This window comes from Nyctibius grandis, chromosome 6 (genome assembly GCF_013368605.1).
Source record: "Nyctibius grandis isolate bNycGra1 chromosome 6, bNycGra1.pri, whole genome shotgun sequence".
In the NCBI taxonomy this organism is placed as follows: domain Eukaryota; kingdom Metazoa; phylum Chordata; class Aves; order Nyctibiiformes; family Nyctibiidae; genus Nyctibius; species Nyctibius grandis.
In genome coordinates, this window is record NC_090663.1 from 21,805,508 (window position 1) to 21,828,263 (window position 22,756).

Sequence of the window (22,756 nt, forward strand, 5' to 3'; positions counted from 1 at the left end):
ACTGCTAAAATTATCTCCAAGTTTTGGTTGCTACCATTTTTTCACTTCTAAGTACTTCCATAGAAGCAAAAGTTGAGAAAATAATTAGATGTTCCAAGTGAGTTTAGAAAGAGTCTGGGGTTTAAAGAGGGCAAAACAACTGTTGCTTTATTTTTCATAGTATATTGGGGTTTACGTGGCAAAGTTTGGTATTGGGCGGGGAGGGGGATGGAGGGTGGGAGTGGGTGCTGCCGGGTTGCCCTCTGTGAGAATAGACAGGGACTGCCCCTGCGTTGCACAGAGTCAATTTCAGCTGGCTCCTAAACAGACCCACCACTGGTCAACGCTGATCCCACCAGCAAAGCTGGTGATGGCTCTGTGATAACATGTTTAAGAAAGGGTAAAAAAAACACTGCACAGCAGCTGTGAGAGTGGGGACTGAGGCACGAAAAAAAATGTGAAACAACCCTGCAGACACCAAGGTCAGTGAAGAAGGAGGGGAGGAGATGTTACAGATGCCAGTGCAGAGATTCCCCTACATCCTGTGGAGCAGACCGTGGTAACGTAGGTTAACCCCCTGCAGCCCATGGAGGAACATGGTGGGGCAGATATCCACACAGCAGCCCATGGAGGACCCCACGTCAGAGCAGGTGGATATGCCCTGAAGGAAGCTGCAGTGGGTGGAGAGCCCACGCTGGAGCAGGTTTTCTGGCAGGAACTGTGGCCCGTGGGGAACCCATGCTGGAGCAGTCAGTTCCTGAAAAACTGTGCCCTGTGAAAAGAATCCATGCTGGAGCACTTCTTGAAGAACTTCAGCCCGTAGGAAGGAGCCACACTGAAGCAGTTTGTGAAGGACTGTGTCCTGTGGGAGGGACCCCATGCTGGAGCAGGGGAACAGCGTGGGCAGGAAGGAGCAGAAGAGATGAAGTGTTATGAACTGACCACAACCCCCATTCCCCATCCCCCTGTGCCACTTAGAGCAGGGAGGAGGTAGAAGAGTCAGGAATGAAGATGAGCCTGGGAAGAAGGGCGTGTGAGGGCAAGGTGTATTTAGTTTTGTCTTTTTCTCACCACTGTACTCTATTTTTAGTTGGCAATAAATTAATCTTCCCCAACTAGAGCCTGTTTTGCCCGTGGTGGTAATTGGTGAGCGATCTCCCTGTCCTTATCCACCCATGAGCTTTTCCATTTTATTTTATCTCCCTGTCTTGCTGAGGAGGGGGAGTGGAGAGAGATTTGGTGGACATCTGGCAGTCGCACTGCACATTGTTTGATTGCATCAGTTAACGCACTGCACATTGTTTGATTGCAGTGTTGTAAGAAGTAGAAACTGTCTCTGGTTGAAGGATTCCTCTTGTGTAGATACATAGTTGTGTTTTCTATAGTTTCAGTGTCTATTGCTGTACCATTTGCAATGCCCTATGATATGATGACACCAGAATCTACATATACAACTTCCCAAATCCAGTTTTCAGTAAATCAGGGGACTGATTCGGAATGAAGTTCATGTAACTGAGAAGACAATGCACCCTGATGTATTCAAAATGAATTTGAAGGACACACAAAAGGAATAACTTTCTTACACATTCTAGACAGAAATTTTTAGCACAGAACACATAAGTGGAAAATTATAAATGTTTTTATAGGGATGTCCACTTTAATTACTTCCTCCTAGCTAATGATTTATTCTTCTCTCCTTTACTGATCTGTTTATCAACAAATTACAGTCTCTTCTTCCACTGATCTTCTAGATATTGAAGTGTAACATTGCAAAACCACCTAGGGCAAGCAAAATGACCACAAGGTATGTGAGACTTAGGAAAAAGCAGAAAGGCAAGAAAAATGAAATTACAATGGGGTGAAGTAAGAAGAAAAATATTCAGAGGTAATAAACAGTAGTTACTCACCTAATGAAACACTTAAAGGTACCTCTGCGGGTGCATGTAGGTATGTGTCTAGGGGACTTCCAAAGTACCTCTCAACTATTTATTTAGAGAGAACTATAGCAATATACTTCAGCCATCAACAAAGGTCCTACCAAGATGCCACAAATGAATATTTTCTCTGCAGTTTGTAGTTTCTTGGTACCTCTGATACATCAGATCTCACTTAAAATTAGGTGTTAAAATTAGTGAATTTTTAAAGGACCTGTTGCAGGGTTATTCAGACTGTACAGGAAAAAAAGTAATAGAACAGGCAGAGTAGTAGAACAGACTTCTGTTGGGAAAGGGATTAGGGAAAAGCAAACATCTGTAGTGATCTTGACTGAGGAAAACATTCATGCAGCACTGAGTGCCAAAAGCAATGACAAAGCACCTCAGTGAAATTTAAAAAAACATTCACTCAGAGTAAAAGCCTAGAGAGATATCAGCAAGCAATAGCAAAGTGCATATGCTACTTTGAAACAAGCTGCCTTAAAGGATATATGGGGACCTTGTATGTGACACAGTTTAGGATTGCTTTTTGGAACTACATTCCAACTTTTTGGTGTAGGACATAATCCATGTCCTGTGTGATGACTACAAGCTCCTACTGCTTTTTCCTAATTCACACAGTGATCTCTTGCAACCGCGTTGTATCTTCCTATTGGCTTGGATTTTTAAACACAAAGATGAACACCTGTTCTGCCAGTATGAGTTGCTCAAGTCCTGTGAGCTCATACTGAGTTTTAATCAGCTCTGACTTGGAAAATCATTCAGACTGCAGTTTTTTCTTCACATTTATGCTTATTGAAAAGACTAAATACTTCATCTCAGACTCAGGAAAGGAACTTGAAAATGCTGGACTGTCTTGCTGACAGTATTGCTGTCCTATAAACATTTATGTCTTTGTAGTATCATGTGAATATACAGGAATAACTTGAACTGACCATGCTTCTTGACTAAGAAGAAATATCAGGTTTTCACATACAGAGTTGCCAACCTGCTCCAATGTCAGTAGTGATTTCCCTTCCATCTTTCACTGAGAATACCTAGTAAGAAAACTGTGAATTAAAGACTGATTGATCTACCAGGCCTCTCTTCTCAGAGCTCCTGCGTGATCCCTCCATCTGGATGCAAAATGACATTTAAAGAACCTCCTTTCATTTGCTTGCATTTTTTCCATGTATACAGATCAGATGAGTATTAGGATGTCCTAATTAATCACACAGGGAGAAAGGGGAGAAAATAGTTATTTACATCACTCAGACTCCTAAGTAGAAAGACACCTCTTCCCCCCGTTTTCATAACTCTCTAAGTTCAGTCCCTGTCCCTTCCCTTCCTTGTCCCATTCCCATTCCCTTCAACTTCAAAAACTTATGGCAAAATTTTGTCCCCTTCAAAGTGAATGGGAACCTTTGAAAGTAATCAGTTTCTCTTACTGAAGCCACTAAATTGGTATAATTGTACACTGGACCCAAATCATCCTTGTTATAACTCTATTTCTGGTCACTGGGTCATGTATGCAAGTGGTTGTGGTGTAATGTGTATGTCTACCATGGGGTGTAAACCATAGATTTGTTCAGTTCATAACATGTAACATTTTTAGCATGGATTGTTTATATTTTGTTCCTGTATGGTTGTTATAATGGAAGGAATTTCAATAAAGCTTTTCATAGGCAAAATACTATAACATATATTTGCAGTTAGATAATACATGACATTTAATATAATACATTTCAAAGTGAAAATAAAAGAAAAAAAGTAGACTTTCTTGAAAAAGGTTCGTGGTTTGACAGAAGTAAGTGTTCCCCTTCTCAATATCCCTTTCTGTGGATTGCTTTTTGGTTTTTGTGAACGTTTATATATGTAGGAGCTATACTAGTTCTATTTGTATTAATACCGTGTTGTATAGCGTTCTACAGGTATCTACTGGCAAAAGAGCTGTATGTGATGTATTACACAGAAGATAAGTACACATAAGAGTATAAAACCTCCAAAAATCAAAACAAATTTCACCAGAGACATAGTTCACATGTAAAATATTTTTTTTGGTGAGATTTTTAGGTCAGTGTTACAACTAGTTTTGTTTTAGCTTTTCAAGTAGGTGCCGCAAGAATTATTTTATAATGGAATGCAAGCATTTTACCCTCTTTTCATAACAGTGCCCAAACTGATTTTATTCAAGTTGGTTTTGCTTACACCTTTTAGCATTGTGAGAAATCATGGATGAAGGCCTAGTCTGGTTGAAGGCCTTGGTTAATCACTGATTAGTTTCAGTGGAGTAAGGATTAAATATCAAGGTTTCTTACTATATTGAAACTTCTGAAAACTATGTGTAAACAAAAAATAGAGTTTTGAATTGAGGGATTCCAACAGCTTAATGCTATTTTCACTTGCATTCAAGAAAAGCAAGTCATAAAATTAGAGGAGGGAATGATGGAGAGAAAAATAAGGAAAGTTATGTTTGAGGGTAAATGCAATTAGTCTGAGCATTATAATCCGAGAAGAAACTAAATGATGCTATAATTAAACCCAGCCAAAACATTTCAGGAGAATGGTTTTTAAAACCACAAAACATATTGATTTATTATCTTAATGCAGTTGATAAATAGCTTCAGAAAAAGTAAAAGCAAACAACACGATTCAACAAAACAAACATATTTCATTCCCTCTCCCAAAATAAGAAAAAAGAGATGTTTATCTTTACCCTAAATGAAATTTTGAGATAAAAATTTCCCCATTAAAAAAAAAATAAAAAAACCATTCTATTTTAATTGATCAAAATGCCATCACAAGAAGGCAGACTGAAAAGAGATTTGAATTGTGTATAAAGAACTGAAGACATATCCAGAGGTGGGATGTGGTAATTTGTGACATTTATGCTTTTTCTTCTTCCTAGTCATTGATGCCTTTGGGTTTACACTGGAAATAATGCAAGAAGAGTCTATCAATATGGGCCAGTATGTGGAAAAAAAAAACGCTCTTAGATCAGAATGTGCAGGGCAAATAAGAGAATTTGGTTATTATTGTGGTGATGTAGGTTTTTGATTTAAAATATTTCAGGGCATAGTCAGACCTATGTAGATCAGAATTCTTATGTTAAGATTAATATTAAACTGCATGCTCTCCAAAATACATTTTTTCCATAAACTTCTTTTCATGCAAATTGAAAGTCTTATGGGAAATTTAAATTCTTTGTCTATATGAAAGCTTGTATTTTATACAAATGGTTCTGAAAGTCATGATTACACATTACTAGGATGTGAAGCACTGACAATTTAGTCAGAAATGTTTTCTCTATCTAAAGCAAGTGATTACATTTAGAAGATGAATTGTGCTTCTGTGGATCCTAGAATTCTAAGATTGCAAATAAGAAAAGAAGTGGATGGCTAATAGATCTTTTTTTTTTAGGAAAAGAAATATTAAAAGTGTAAATGCATAGTTATCTCTTGTTTGCTCAATACATGAGATGTATCCTTCTTAATACTATGTATAGTGTTTCTGTTGTCCTTTTTTCAAATGCCACTTGTTTATAACTCGAAAAGAATTTCATATTTATTGCATTTCCTGGCAACTGCTGTTTGTTTTTATTTACTGAGAACTCAGAAGTTTACCCAAAAGCTATTATCTAAGCCCATCCCTTGGCCAGTTTGAATGATCTGTCATCTTAGTCGTAATACTCTGGCCTGTCAAGTAGTTCTAGTTGTTCCAAATGTCACTTTAATCCCTGATGAAGGAAATTTGCTTGACCAGAGGAGACCAGAAAATTTCAGAGACTTAGAAATGCTAAGTGAGTAACAAAAAAACCAAATGAAATTCAGTGTTAATAAATACAAAGTAATGAACACTGAAGTTAAAAATTTAAGCTACTTGTGCACTTTACAATATTCTAAGCTAAGAGAATTGCTTAAAGAAAGGGAGAGAAATAATTATGGGCAGTTCAGTGCACAGCTACAGTCAAGAAAGCATGATATTAGGATGCATATGAAGTAGGATGAAGAATAATAACAGATTATTATAATGCTTCTGTAAGTCAGTAATAGGGGTTCTTGTACAGTACCATGTGTAGGGTTGATCACCCCATCTCAGAGGGATATTAAAGAAGCATATGGGGTTCAGAGAAGGATAATAACAATTATAGAGAATCTGGAATAGGTCTCATGTAAGAAAATTGAGAGGGTTTTCCTTGGAAAGGAGATGAGTAAGTGGAGACATAATAGAAGTATACAAAATACTGAATACTGAAGAAAGATTAAGAGCATTCTTCCACCTGTTTTATAGTACAAGAAGAACAAAAGGGGCATTAATGAAAACATTTATTATATTTACTTAGATTTAGAATAATAGAGAAGTTTATCCAAGACACTAGTCTTCTTTACATAATTACATAATAAATATCTTTACATAAAACCTAAGCAGCATTAGGGTAACCTATTCCACAAGGACTCAGACAGTCATCTACACACTATACAGAAAACAGTTCAGGAACATGTGTAATAAAGATAGTAAATAGAAAGCTGATATTTTTTCCCCCACACATAATGTAATTAAATGGTAGAACTATAGTGCAACAAAAAGCGATGAGACCAAAAATTTCACACAACTGAAAAGGGATTGCACGTTTATAATCATAATTATGATATACAGAGTCTTTATAATTAATTATAAGAACTTTGGAAACCATATTATGTCTCACATTTCAGAGCTTAAGCTTATCTTCAGTGATGTGAGATCAGGATGAAACTTGGTATAGACTGTAGATAATTTCCAGTCTGTAATGGTTTTACACTTTCCTGTGAAACAACTGCATTGGATGTTCTTAGAGATCGTTAAGACTTGATGGACCTTGGTGTGATCTAATGTTTTGATTCTTATGTTCCTATATTAGTAAATATGTTGGCATCTAGCTCTGGGAAAGCAGAATTATCATGAGGCAAGATGTTAAGAAGCACTCAGTATTAAGCTTGCATCATTAGAGAGCCAAATTGCTCCAAACAGGCATTCCTGATGGTAAGGAATTTAAGCCAGATGCACTGTCATCTCATGTATGGGGCAATGACTTGGGTTGCTTGGAGAGAGATTGTAGTTAGAGAGCTCAAAGTGTTAGTCAGCATATTTGGTTGACACTCAGATGGGCTACAAAAAATGTTTTAGGCAGAACCAATTTTTAACAACATCCATTTCAGTAAAAAGTAAACTGAATTTTAGCTTTGCTCTCTATTTTGGTTATTAGTTTTAAAGCACCTTGACAAGTGTATGCAGGAATATATAGGACCAAACCCTGGTATCCATTATAAACAATTTCCCTGTCAAAGAAGTGGGATAAATTTATGTGCGATGGTCTGGAGCCCCATCAACACTATAGCATGCAATACTGTGGATGAGAAACTCTTGGCTGCTGTAAAACCTGTTAGAGCCATGTGGAAAGCTGTAAAGATGTTTCTTAAGAAACACAACATAGAATTTGTTTCAGTTTTGCCTCACATAACCTATAAACATCTCACACTAAACATCTACGTGCTGAAAGTATGGTTGTGGATAAATTAGTGCTGGGTAAGATGAGGTGTGAACTAAGAATTCATTAAAGTTTGTGCAGTAAGTGTCCATTTATCTACCCCACAGTGTATGTAAAGGGTTACTTTGTTTTTATCAGGAATTGTCACAGAGTCTCAAGATGTACTCAGCCAGACAATTCCACTGGAATAATTGACATGCTGTAAATTCAAACCCTAGAATTTTTTCAATAACTGTTTTGCATGTCGACAGATTTAATTTGGGGGCATTGGCGATAGACAATATCTCTTGAAAAATAAAATACAGAAGATGATAGTGCATCTATTTTAGCTTTTTCAGCATATAGAGAAAATACTCTGGGCGCAGTAAGGCTATTCATGACATCAAGAGTATTCCAATTGCTGTGATGCACAGGCTAAAATGAACCAAAAAGAGATATGCTGTTTTAAGAAAAGCAGGACGCAATTTCATCAATATTTCTGAGAACACTGAAACATGCAAAGCTGTGGATAAGCAACTCTTAGCTTCCCAGTTGGCAGCTTATTGATTATAAGTGCTGTTCACTAATGAGCTAACTAGGAGAAGCCAAAGTCAAAAAAGCTTGCAGAACCAAATATGCTGACACTGTTTAACAGTGAGCATGTTTGCACAGGAACACCTGAACTTTGCTTGTTGAAGGAAAAAGGCTTTGCCTTCTCTTGATTTATCTTTTTAGCACATTGTAATATATTATTTAGCTTTATAACTAGGTTATTATTTAGGCAGAGTCTTTAATCAGACCCAATTATACTGTCTCGACAGAGCTCTGAGGAGTAGCTGCATTTCAGAGAATTTGTATGCTACATCTGCAGGTAGTTGACTCTCTTTTTGCTAGGCAAGAGGAGTATGGGACACTGCATAATTTGTGAGCAATTAATTTCCATAGCAGTATAGAGAAATTTGACTTATGAGTACTGAAACCACTCATACATTCAGTTTTGCTTTAGTGTCTTTGGTTAGCTAGGAGACTCTATCTCACCTTGACACATTCTTTCCTCCATCACCATGCCTTTGTTGAGTCTCACACAGACTATGACACCAGAAAGAAAACAGAAATGTTTGGAAAGCCAGTGAGCTTATAGCACTCTTTAAATCTATCTGTTCTCTTAAATGACTCTATTCCCATCTCTCTGTGTAGACTTCCCATTGAACTTCGACAGAAAGATACTTTAGGCTTGCATGTAGACAGGTATATTCTAGGTCTGTCCTGTAGCTCTCTTCTCTTGATTGTTCAAACTGGGGCCAGGCTAGGTTATACTGAAGGTTCTTTTTGGCTAATATAGACATGTTTTCTTCTAATGGGAAACAGGGAGCAAGCAGCTGCGGGTCTTGTGTGCCTGGATGTGACCAGAGTGTGTGCCAGGACCAGGAGGTAGGAAATGCTACTGAGTGCTGCAGTTTAAGCATAGCCCATCCCAATCACCTGAAGCTCCAGGATGAAGACGCCTGATGGAGGATGTTAGATAACTTCACTCTGACACAATAAAACTCCCCATGATAGTGTAACGCTTATCTGTTCAGAAACCAGAGCTTGTAACCATGGCATGATTCTCCTGTATGGATCACAAAGAGATGCATCACCTCTCAGCTGGAATGCAGCTGGACAGCAATGATAGAGATGTGCAGCTGTGCAGGCTCTTTGCTGTCAAATGACACAAAATACATGCTGTACTAATTAATTTGTGTTTGCTCTAAGTGGACTATATATTTCTGTGGCCTTTCCACCCTGAAATAAATAGATGGCAATATGCTTATATTTACACATTAAAAGTACTTTAAGAATCCCATTAAATGAAACACTCGTACATTGTTTCTTCTGACAAGAGAACACAGGTTAATCAGGTCAATTAATGCACTGTAGTGAAGAGCATGATAAAAAAATCTATACAGATTTTCCCTATGACTGACACAGAACAACGTAATGGGCATAACATTTATGTCCAAGGATTTTAGGTAGCAAAGAGAAAATGCCTGAAGAACTCTGTGTTCATTTTCTGTGGAAGAAATATAGCATCTTCTTTTCCTTCACACACATCAGTGTTGCATTCTATGATAAATACTATAATGGGAAGATAATTATTCTAAGAGGTTAGTTTTAAAGAGGCTTTTTGGGGTAGAGGGAGGAGGATTTTTCATAGTCATTTATAAGAGATTTGAGTTATGCAACAAAAAGCTAGAAAAGCTTTGTTGTTGATTTCAGCGGGCTCATGATCTGGGATTAATGTTCTTTGGTAACTCTTTTGTGCTTGCTGATGTAGACAAACACGCAGTAGTTCTAAATTTACACAGCGTGTACTGGAATCAAGCTCGCCTTTTCATTTAAATGCCATTATGAACAGGAGACATTTTTTATATCTAATGACTCCTAAAATGGCACACAATGATGGGTGAGACTAGAAAAATAACAAGATAAATAAAGAAGATGCTTAGCTACATTCTATCTATATAGCAATGATAAACACCAATTCTGTTCTTTGAGACCAGGCAGAGTTAACTTTTGTGAATTAGATATAGGGGATTTGTTTTAATGGGTCTATATGTGTAGATGCAGACATATATAGATTTGTGTATATGACATTGTGACCAGGCACTTTGACTATTTCTTTTGCTGAGGGAGTTTACAGAATCTGCATTCAGAAGATCAAAAGGGACTGTTTACAGGAAGATATACAAAAACTGGCAGAAACTGATATGCCACAAAGCTGTGGTGATAATGTTGTCTTAAAATGTGTACTAGTGGGGACACAGAGCTAATTTCCATAACTACTGCAGCATCTTACGCCTCTAAGAGGAACTGCTGTGGAATACAAAGTGGAGGCTGCTTATTAAGTGTTTTGGTGACAAGAAAACTATATTTTATATAAGGTATGAAAAGGAAGCCTCTGGAAAGGTAGTCAAGGTGTACAGCATTTCCTTCTCATTTTAGTAATTTGAATGATAAAAAACACCAATAACCAGCTGAAACCCCAACCTTTGGACACAAGTACTCCCTTTGAAAAGGGCATGAGAACACAGAGAATCACATAAAGATTTTCTCAGATCATGGTAGCTCTTTGTCATCATGCAGAGGAAATTCTTTGGGAGTATTTTAAGAACAATATTCAAAAAGTCTGTTTCATTTTAATAAGGCAGAAGACAGAAATATATCTGTGCTAAACTCTGTCTTAGTTCTCAGAATATAAAACAAGTTTACCTAAGTTTAAATCTGGAAGAACTGGTAGTTCTCCTATTGAAATGCTTATTGCATAGGTAACCGCTCTATCATTGCTATGCAAGAAAGAAGGGCTGTGAAATTGATGTAACATCAAAACTAGCCAGGCAAGAACCTGTTAAATGCAGAAAGAAAAACGTGGAGGAAATAGATAGGGTGTAGCTACTTAACTTTCTGTAGCTGACTTATTCGAAATCCTGTTCTGAGACTTCTTTGGACTCAAGTGTTGCACACAATCAGCTATTTACATAACCAGTACCTATCTCTTCTGCTTCCCTTCTAAAAGGAGAAATAAAGATTATAATGGCAACTGGTTATGATAGCTCTAGGGTCATATAACCTCTATTTTGTTGAGGAGAGGAGAGTCTTGAGCTCACATCCTGAGTGACTGTCTTCTCATGCCCATTTGGCAGCCTTTTAAAGCAGCTGTTAGCATGGCAAGGTGTGCTTCCTTCCTACTTTGACAATCCAGAACTTGATGATCTTTCACACATACTCCAGACAGAGGTCTGAACAGGTTGCTGGTTTTCAGTAAGTGTCAGTGTGTTTACACTGCACATATCAACTAAAAGAAATACTGCTGTCGGTTTGTTAGGTGACAGATGAGTTGCTTTAAAGATGCCATAGCTATCTTCATGTTGGCCTGAGTGCACTATTATGTACAAGTTATGATTACAAAAAGAATTTGGAGGACTTAAATGGGAAGTGGATATAAAAAATGAGATGTATTTTCATTAAAATATGTTTCAATTGCTGTAAACTGCATCCAACTATAAACAAAAGATTGTATCTTGCAGTGGCTTGAAAGAATAGAATAATGGCTGAAATATTATTTCTTTATAACAGAAGAAGCTCTGAATTCCATTGTAGTTCAGTTATGTTTGTATTAGGACAGTACATTCAAGAGAAGTGAGTTTTGAGAGTTATATGACCAGTGCTGAGAGCCAGTGTCTTTACAGCATGAATTTCAGAGTGATTGCTTTGTATTAGCACTAGTCTGGCCCAGTGGACTGAATGTCCATTTGTGTTTGGAGAGTGTGAGTTTAGCTCCTGGAGTACTTCTTCCAGTTTCATCCAAAAGACATCCAGATTGTGTGCTCCAAGATTCCTCTGTGATGTGAGCCAAAGCGCAGTAAGTAATGCTTTCAAAGCATGCTCCTGAATTAAAGCACTTGTGTAGATGCATCCTTTAAACCCCCATTGCCCCCAGTCAATACAGTAACTCTCTTCAGCTTAATATTAAAAAAATACTTAAATGTGATCAAAGCCTGTTTAGGCACATCTCAGGTAGCTTCAATTGTTCTGATTTGAGTAACAAAGCAGAGAAACTTGCTTAAACAAGCACACTACAACCCTTTGCACTTAAAGAATCTGCCTTTACTGAAGTCAGTATCACTGTATCTTTACAGCTATTAGTACCCAGAGAAGTGTCAGAGTACCTATATGAACTACAATGAAATCTCTACAGACGTAAAATAGCTTCACAGGTATAAGCAGCAGAAGTATTTGATTTAACCCTGTAAAATGAAAAATTACGCATGTGTTTCTGTACCTTTGTGAATTAGTGGCTAAAAGCAGAGCTGCAGATGGCTTCTCTGTGACACTGAATTGCTGGAATCAGCTGTAGAAGAGAATTCATACCTTGCACCACATGAAATGAAAACTCCTAGGGATCCTAGAAACTAGCTGTGAGATGAGCACTCTAGGGAGCAAATAATCATCTCATTGACAGTACTGAGCTGCATTAATATGCACCAAAAGTGATGCTAGCAGTTTCTGGAGAGCAAATTATGGTATTTCTTTCTCTCACATCCTGCAGGAAGGAACCTCTTCATTGACAAATAAAGTGGACCTTATTATGCTGAGACATACCTCTCTGAACTAGACTTACTGTAGCATCCAGTCTGCACATACTTCAATTTCCTCATGGGAAATATAAAAAATAGAGAGAGTTGCCTCTTTTTTTTTTTGCTATGTGCTTTTTTCCTATTATTGAGTAAAACTAAAACGAAGTACTCTACTTCGGACAAATCTAAAACCTAGTATTGCTTCTAGCCTTTCTGCATCCTAGTGGGATATACTGTAGGGGTAGGCTGCTTAGCTTTAACTAGTTGGTAGGCTTTAAAGGAAAGGGCTTATCATAAAGAGATATGTATACATAAAAATAAAATTCTCATTGTTTACAGTTTTGTATTGAAAGGGTTTTGATCACTTTTGCTTTTTTTTTTTTTTTTAACAGGAGGAAACATTCATCTTTACTGGGAAACCATGCATTTTCCAGGTGTTCAACTCAACAAAGTGGCTGCTATTTTTTTAGGGCATATTTTAAACATAGCTTCAAGGTGAAATGCACAGAAACAAGCTGTGCTATAGTGGTGTGGTTTGGTGCTCACATGGCCTGAGCTTTGATTTACAGCTACTTCCTTCCTGTCAACTACTTTTACATCACTAGTGTGGTAACCCTTAGTGTTTTGCCTTGTTTCCACTGGCTCTTGACCTGACTTTATGCTGAGATCAAATCAAAAGGAAGATCTGGCAGAAATGCATTGCTGTAATTGTTGACGTGTGGAGTCAAAGCACAAAGGTGGGGTTAGAGAAAGAAAGATAAGTATCTAAATGGCTTAGGAAACAGTTATTTTGTTGTAAATTTGGGAGGAAACAGACATAACAGGGAACAAAGGCATTTGTAGGAGGTAAAGTTGTAAATAAGCCAATATATGGCTTTCCTCAAGTGCTTGTACACCAGTGTGCAGAGCTTGGTTAACAAGAAAGGCCTGGAACTCCATGTACTTCCATAAGCCTATGATAAGATCAAAATCACGAAGATCGGGTGCAATACCATGCACAATTTGGACACTGTCATGGGTGGTTACAGCCTATCTAGGAAAATCAGGAAAAGAAGAGAAGGTCTCTGCTGGTGTGTTAGAGATCTCTCCCATGAAACTGGAAACGTGTTTGTCAGCTTCTGAAGAGTGATGTTGGGGATATTGTGCTGGAGGTATGCTACAGGCCACCTGAACAAGAGGAGATGAGGATTTCTAAAAACAAGTAGCAGGAGGTCGCTGCTTGTACATCTTCATCTTTGTGTGGGATTTGAACCATCCAGACATTTTCTGGAAGGGCAGCAATGTGCAAGCAATCCAAGAAGCTACTACACTGCATATTGGCTACTTCCCAGTGCAAATACTGGAGGGGTCAAACAGTATAATGGTGCGCATGACCTGCAGTTCACAGGCTGAGGTCAGGGTCTGAAGGAAAGATATACAGCAGAGTCAGGACTCTGGCCTTCAGAAAAGCAGATTCCAACCTGTTTAGGCAATTTATTTGCCCAAATTTCAATTTGTTAGTCAGAATTCCCTCTGGAAGCTACCATGAGGGGAAAAAAGAGCATAAGTGAAATTGTTGTTTTTCAAAGAAAACTTACTGAGAGTTCAGTAATGACTTTTTTTCCATTTGTGTAGGAAGATGAGAAATTTTGGCAGAAGAGTCACTTGGCTAGGCAGGGTGGTTCTGGATGAACTGAAACACAAGAACACACAAGAAGTGGAAACTAGGCAACAAAAGGAGGAATACAAACAAAATTGCTTGAGCATTTGGAGCAAAATCAGAAAGACCAAAGCCCAGCTGCACATAGAAGTACTGAGGAACATAAGGGGTAGCAGAAGAATATGCTAGAATCAGTGGGAAGTTCAGGGAAAATGTGGGTCCATTGATGAGTGTAGGAAAAACAGATGGTACAGAAAAGGCTGAATGACTCCATGCCTTTTTCGCCTGTCTTCACAAGCAAAATGTTCTGTAGCAGCACAGCTGGGGATGGGGAGGGACAACAGAGGATAGGGGAACAACAGGTTAGGGACTGTTTAGAGAAACTGAATGTATTCAAAATCTTGGACCAGTTTAGATTCACCTGAGGGTGCTGAAAGGGTTGACTGGTTGCCGAATTTAGTTCTGCTAATGATTTTCTGACTGTAATGGTGTTGCCAGAAATGCTTGGGTTGACATTTACAGCCGGGAACAAGGCTGATAGTCAACACCAGAACAAATGGCCAATGACAAAATATTAGGCAAACTGTATAACTTAGGTGAGGGGTTTCCAGAGAAATAAGTGCATATTGCAGAATGCAAGAAATAAGTACATCCTGAGAAGCCATGTATACTGCCAGAAAAAAAAGGGGTTTGTTTGTGACTAGCCCATTAAATTAAAGGAAGTGCCTTATACTGAATATTCTCATGAGGCCTGCAGCTGGATGCTCTCTCTTTAACTGCCTCTCCATGAATAAAGTGTTAGGAATTTCTATCTTGCCCTTTCTGGAGACCAGCAAAAACACTTGCTGCCTTAACTAACTACTTATAAGAGATGAATATTCTTTCTTTATAACAGAAAGTAGAAGCATTTTTCATCCTGAAATCACCACTGGATCTTGGTTGAGCAACCTATCCAGTCAAGCCTTGATCCTAAAGTACTTTTTACTCCTCTCTCCATATTTGTGTCTTTGAGCTGTGTCTGAAAATCTAGACTATAGTGCTAATGCACTGATCAACTTAAATGATGCAGGGTACATGTTTTGTTTGTGTTCTGGATTATCCGATCCTGTCTGGCATACATCTTGTCAGGAGTGCCGAAATACCTCCAACAGTGTGTTCATGAATTCTAAGTGAATGACCTGTGATCAGCTGTTTGGTTTGACCAGGACCGTATCACTCTTCATAGCTGATGATCTAAGTTAGCGCTAATGGATTTTGATTGCATAAACACCCAGGAATTTCTCATATTTGGACTAGAATAAGAGCATTTATGCATGAAGAAAAATGTCTGTTATTTGCTATTCATTGAATCAGTCAGGGAACATAAGAAACAAAACAAAGTGAGGTAGTTGGCCAGTCACACACTGCAGATGATAGGGTGAAATTGGATTTCCTTGATTGCAGAAGAAATTGTGTAATTAAAATTATTAGAAACACCATAAGAGTATTTGCCAAAAAGGCCACATTTACTGGTTTTGTCTGTTAGGTTCTATTTGCTAGATTTTGGTTGGGGAGTCCCTCAAGGGTCGGTTCTGGGACCAGTTCTATTCAATATATTCATTAATGACTTGGATGAGGGATTAGAGTGCACTGTCAGCAAGTTCGCTGATGACACAAAACTGGGAGGAGTGGCTGACACAACGGAAGGCTGCGCAGCCATTCAGAGAGATCTGGACAGGCTGGAGAGTTGGGCAGGGAGAAATTTAATGAAATATAACAAGGGCAAGTGTAGAGTCCTGCATCTGGGCAAGAACAACCCCATGTACCAGTACAAGTTGGGGACAGACCTGTTGGAGAGCAGCGTAGGGGAAAGGGACCTGGGGGTCCTAGTGGACAGCAGGATGACCATGAGCCAGCAATGTGCCCTTGTGGCCAAGAAGGCCAATGGCATCCTGGGGTGTATTAGAAGGGGTGTGGTTAGCAGGTCGAGAGAGGTTCTCCTCCCCCTCTACTCTGCCCTGGTGAGGCCGCATCTGGAATATTGTGTCCAGTTCTGGGCCCCTCAGTTCAAGAAGGACAGGGAACTGCTAGAGAGAGTCCAGCGCAGAGCCACGAAGATGATTAAGGGAGTGGAACATCTCCCTTATGAGGAGAGGCTGAGGGAGCTGGGTCTCTTTAGCTTGGAGAAGAGGAGACTGAGGGGTGACCTCATCAATGTTTATAAATATGTAAAGGGCAAGTGTCAAGAGGATGGAGCCAGGCTCTTCTCAGTGACATCCCTTGACAGGACAAGGGGCAATGGGTGCAAGCTGGAACACAGGAGGTTCCACTTAAATTTGAGGAAAAACTTCTTTACGGTGAGGGTGACTGAACACTGGAACAGGCTGCCCAGAGAGGTTGTGGAGTCTCCTTCTCTGGAGACATTCAAAACCCGCCTGGACGCGTTCCTGTGTGATATGGTCTAGGTAATCCTGCCCCGGCAGGGGGATTGGACTAGATGATCTTTCAAGGTCCCTTCCAATCCCTAACATTCTGTGATTCTGTGATTCTGTGACTCCTAAGCAAGCAGAACCTGTCAAAATGGAGGTGATGAGGAACTGTGAGAGATGACAACTGCCAGGGATCCTGCATGTACCACACACAGAGAGTGCTGAAAAGGATGCTAAACACCTCTGAAATAACCAGTCACTTGGCATTGGTATATGGTTGCATATCAAAGATCTTAGTCCTAGCAAGATTCAGTGTAATTGGCCTGCAGCTGGCCCCAGCTGTAGGGTCACTCTCTTCCTGCTTCTCATTCAGTTCAGTAGCGACCATGGTATGTGGGGTCCCATGTCTGAGGGCTGTTGTCTGCGATATCAGGCCAGTTAGATGATGCCAGTTCTGGGTATTATGATGATGCAGCATGAAACAGAGAAGCTGGAGGTGGTTTGAAGAATAGCACACAGATGGGATGCTGCAGAGAACGGGCATACAGGCTGGTATAAAGAGTTAAATATGTGTAGCACTGCCAGGCAATGAGAGAGACATTGAAATGCTACACTTCCTGTGAAAGCAAAGTCACTTAAGCAATGTTTAATTTAAGTGCTGCTGAACTCAGCAAATAGGTGTTCTACATATCAGTTACGGTGCTTCCAGATCTTTAATTCACTGATGGTTTCTGTACCCTCTTGACCTGTTGTAATAATGATTGCTTCATCTATCCAAGTGGTTGACTTGCACCATGGAAAGAAAAGCCAAAGGACAGAAGTCCCAAGCTACCTGCTCAATACAGGACTCTAAGCATTCAGAATGTTTCGGCTGCTGCAGCAAATTTACAATCGTGTTTCTAATGTCTGATTGCAGATGGGATGTGCAATGTGTCAAAAGATGAAAATATTAATAGAGACTATCGTGTATCATACTCTATAAGTAGTTCCTTTTCACAAAGGACAAAGTTATGAACTGATAAACTGAAGATTAGGATTAAATCAGCCATTTCTAAGGAGATAACTTCAGAGAAATACAACTTCTTTACTAATTCTCTCTTGCAGGTCCTATTCTAACTTGTAAGGAAAGGATTAGATGACAACTGTCACAGCATTATTTCTGATGCTAAGAGATTGCTAATAACATGATAGAAGTCTGGGCTGTGAATATCACATGAGGAAGGTCATCTATAGCATAGGTTGAATAGTGAACATACTTTTTCGCACACTGACTACATCATTATGAATGCTTCTTGCTCCTTAGACGTCAGCTCTTTGCTTCTGCCGCTAGTTTATTAGGTAGTGGAGTGTGCTACACAAATCTATCATGGTCCTTCTTGACCTAAAAAAGTCTGAGACTGGATAATACAAATTCATGTAAAATTAGTGTGTTTTCTCTCCAAAGGATGTAGCCAGGCTTTGGGTAAAGCTCAAAAAAAAAAAAATAAATTAGGGATTAACTTTTCTTAAGTGAGCTAGAAAAAGAATTATTTGAAATAAAAGTACAGCAGTGGATAACAGGACACTTATTTTCTATTTCAGCCTCTACCATGAGAATTCTTGTTGCCTCGGTTTACCCAGTTCTGTTTGACCAGTGCCTCGTAGAGGAGTTACATAGCTAGTGCAATTGAATGGTTGTGAAGATCATCATAGATCCTTGATGAAAGATGCAGTACATAATAAAGTACATAATAAAGTATTATTATGTTTTTCCTCACAGCTTTATGGATATTATTTAAAAAGTTTTATTTGTTCTGTTTGGTAAGGAATAAGAAATTATTCAGAACTAATAACAGCTTTTACATGAAATCTTGCTAGCTTGCCATTTTGTTTAAAAAATAAGTTTGGTGTTTTGTTTCTATTTTTATCATTCACTTAATATGATCCATTCTAGTCTCTGTGCTTGACTTTCTTGTGTGATTAATTCTATAATATTAAAAATGTGATGAAATGCAAACTTTATAAAATTGATGGATAATCATAGAATGGTTTGGGTTGGAACAGACCTTAAAGATTGTCTAGTTCCAAATCCCCTGGCATTCGCAGGGACACCTTCCCCTAGACCAGGTTGCTCAAAGCCTCATAATTATGTTTCTTATGTTTGTCAGTGAAATGAATGATGAAAAAAACCACTGTGGCCCGATCAAAACCATTAAATAATTTAAAATAAGGCCTTCAGAATCAGGTTAGAAGAATTATATTGAAAATAATTGTTATCTTGCTTTATAAGCTTTCTGATGTGTCCTATCTCTTGAAGGGCTTTTCTGTTGAAGAATGTTAAGCACGTATTTGTAGTTAATTTGCTGATATTATGTGCATGAGTTATTACTTTTTCTTAACTTCAAATTGTGCAGTTCATTCTTTTCATTCCTAAAAGGATAAAGGCTGGGATTTTCCAAAGGAGCTTAGAGAATTTAGGGCTAAATTTTAAAAGGTGCCTGAAGATTCAGATAGGTGCCAAAGGGGATTTTTCAGAAGCATTCAGCTTTGTATTAGAAGAAATAGAGGTGAGTGTTGAAATTCCTGAAAATCATACTGGGTTTGCATCAGTAGCCTTTAAGTTCCTACAGGTATTAAAATTGTCTTCTTTGGCTACATCTGTTTTAGTAAGTAATGCAGAACAGTAGGAGCAGATTTGTAGAGTAAAACAATGCTGAGAGGCTGACATTCACATTGTTTGGTTTTGGGGACTTTGTCTTCAGAAGAGCTCTGGTCCTGTCCCATGTACTACATTCAAATTAGCAGCTGGAGCACATTAAATATGTCACAGGATCCTAGAAGTATTGTTTGGAAAGAATGCCTGGAAGTCCTCTAGTCCAATCTCCAGCTCAGTGAAGGACTATTATCAACAGGCTCAGCAATCTTTTATTTTTTTTCAGCCAAATATCCAAACCTGCTAGGAATGAAGGCTCCACAACCTCTCTAGGGAGAGAGTGCTGCACTACTCTCCCAGTTAAAAGTGCTTTAGAAGTCCAGTCTGAACCTCCCAAGCTGGAGCTTCTGGCTGTTGCACCTTGTTATTGTTTACCTCTACAAAGAAATCTTTGACTCTCTGTCTTGTTTCTTGCCCAAGCTGTGAGCATTAGTATGGAAGAACATGAAGCAGGAATGTGCCTTTGCAGTCTTCTCCCATGCAGACTTCCTCCATATACACCGCTTTCTAACTTACCTCTGGATGTAGACCCCCCTAGATCAAAGCTCTACTCATTAGGTCACTGTGTCTTTCTCCTAGTGCACTCTGAAGAAAGAAAACAAAGCCTTACTGGTGACTCAGGTATGCATCCAGCTGTTCTGCCACCTATGTCTGTTCCTCTCTGAGTCTTTCCCCTTGACCAGAAGAATGGAAGAGAACAGACTTTGACTTCTGTCCGCATTTCCTTTACACCATTATCCCTAGAAGCAAGGGGCAGTAGTCTACCCTTGATGAGCCTCCACGAGATCTTCCATTCAGCGGGGATGCCTTGTGTTGTCTGTGAGTTCCTGCCATTTTGATTTCCCCTAAAGCAATACATATTAAGCCTGTCAGAAATCTTGTTGACAGACAGTTCTGATTGGAGAATGTTAATTGAGAAAACAAATGAACAAACTCAAAATGGACGTTCTACATGGATGTTATTGAACTGCGATGTATTCTTGGGTATAGCTATTGCCTTGATCCTCCTGTAGTGAGGAACAGAGAATTCAGTGGATGTGTCTAAATTGCCTGCGCAATTCTGGTCCCTTGATTGTCCATCAAAACCACGCTCTGCCTTTATTCCCTGGAATCTTTCAAAAGCACTCCCTGTTCAGTCAATCTAGATCGACCCCTGTGAGATCTTTTACAGTATTCTATGGGAAAACACAGGAAGTTCCAGTCAGTTTCTAGCCTCACTCCTCATATTTTGACTATTGGTATAGAGCTGTAAAGAGAAGTTAAAAATACAATTGTTACCAGTAATCTGGAGACTCAGGTGCTATTCCCAAACTAACACTTATTTATTGTGATGTTAGATCAGATGTATAACTCCACTCTACCCCTATCCTATGTAGGGGAAATAAAACCATAATGTATAATTCATTACTCTGCTCACATGGGGATGTTATAGCTGTTACATACTGTTAGAGATACCTTAACTGTCAGTTTTGTCATGCAAAGTATAACAAGTCAATTACACAGAATCACAGAATCAATCAGGTTGGAAGAGACCTCTGGGATCATCGAGTCCAACCATTGCCCTGACACCTCCATGTCAACTAGACCATGGCACTAAGTGCCATGTCCAGTCTTTTCTTAAAGACATCCAGAGATGGTGGGTCCACCACCTCCCTGGGCAGCCCGTTCCAATGTCTAATGACCCTTTCTGAGAAGAAATTCTTCCTGATGTCCAACCTGAACCTCCCTTGGCGAAGCTTGAGGCTATGTCCTCTTGTCCTATCGCTAGTTGCCTGGGAGAAGAGGCTGACTCCCACTCCACTACAACCTCCCTTCAGGTAGTTGTAGAATTAGAATTAGAATCCCCTTAAGCTCCTACTTTATTATGGATATCAGATTCTGGGTACACAATCCGGTTATGGTGGAGTATGGTAAGATCTGATATTCCAGGCTGTCAGCTTACTGCTTGGGTACATTACTCTACCTTGTATTACTATGAAGTAAAAGTTGCCCTTTCCATGGATTAGTTGCCTTTTTTGCAAGTTCCTCTCTGAGTTTGGCCCACAAAATCTTATTTGAGTGTTCATTGCCTCAAAGAAATATATCAGGGTAGGAAAAAGTGCCTTCCCATTCTGGAAGCTTTGCTTTTTTTTTCCCCCATCAAGTTTTACTTTTGTTTTTATATGGTTTTGTCCTTAATTAGGCTCTTAATTACTTTCCCTGAAACCACAGTAAGTCTCATTGCTTTGTAATTCCCCTGATCTCCTGTGACTTCTTATTTTAAATATAGATGGTGTTTTATGTGAACAGATTGTTATCCTCAAAAATAATTGCTGTTGTAAAGCCTGTATTTTGCATCCTTGTCTATATCAACACTGCTTCAAACTTTATTTCATTCAAAGTTTTCGAGCCAATTCAGGTCCTGTACCCTGGAGAATCTCAAAGGTATTGACCTTTTTTTCTGTTTTTGTGCTATATTCTTCATAGTTGTTCTGTGCTTATTCAAAAAAAAAATTTGAAGATACTTCCTTCTACCATTAGCACTACTCTATCTATGGTCAGCACTGGTGTAAAGGAAACAATAAGCTATGAATAAACTATGAAAGCAGTTCCACAAAGAAAGTAAGGAGAAATAGGTCAGCAACATCAGCCAGCATGGGGAAAGCAGAGCCTCTGGTATGCCTTTTCACAAGGTGGCAGAATCTGCAAGGGTGCGTGGCAGGAGAGTGTCTGCTGCTTTAAGGGTGTCTGGTTGAGGACCTTTTCAGTGTGGCAAGGGATAATCAGAAAAGGAAGAAGCCATAAACAAGAACATAGAGGGACACAAACCTGACCAACAAATAATAAGGGAGGTAGAGATGGGAACCAAAGCTGGTCAATCACATTAATTGATGAGGGCCTGTGAGAATGTGAGAATATTTATTCCAGTGAGGTTATCTGGGGACCTGGTCAGGGACCTTGTCAACTGGGAATCCAAAGGAAAAGGGGGAACCTAGAAACCAAAATAGACTAAGACACACACCTGACAAAGCAAACATGGAGTCAATGACAAGAAACAAACCTCGCCACTCACAGTAATTGACGGGCTATCAAGAAACCACAGACGCCACTTCCAGGAAGATCAACCTGGACTCTGCAACTGATAAAATTGTAAACCAAGGGGATGCCAGACCAGGAGATGTGCAGGAATGAATAGATCTGTACAAACCTGTGGTGGGCGTGCAGCGGAAGAGGAGCAGGGAGGAACAAAGAGGTGGGTAGACAGAAAAGGGTATAAAGGGGACTGGCCACTTGTAAAATGGGGCTGGTCAGTATGCTTGTCTGACCAAGCCCTGCACCTGATCACTGCAGCCTGTCCTATCTTCTTATATCTTCTTATTAAATCTTTTCTTAACTGTGTCTCTGTGTATCCTCACTCACTATCCCACGTGTATGTGTGTTGCAAGGACTAAGTGCCAGTTACTGGTGAGACCTGTATGTGTGTCAGTGGGTTTTGTGCTAGCTACTGGAGTCAGACCAGGAGTGT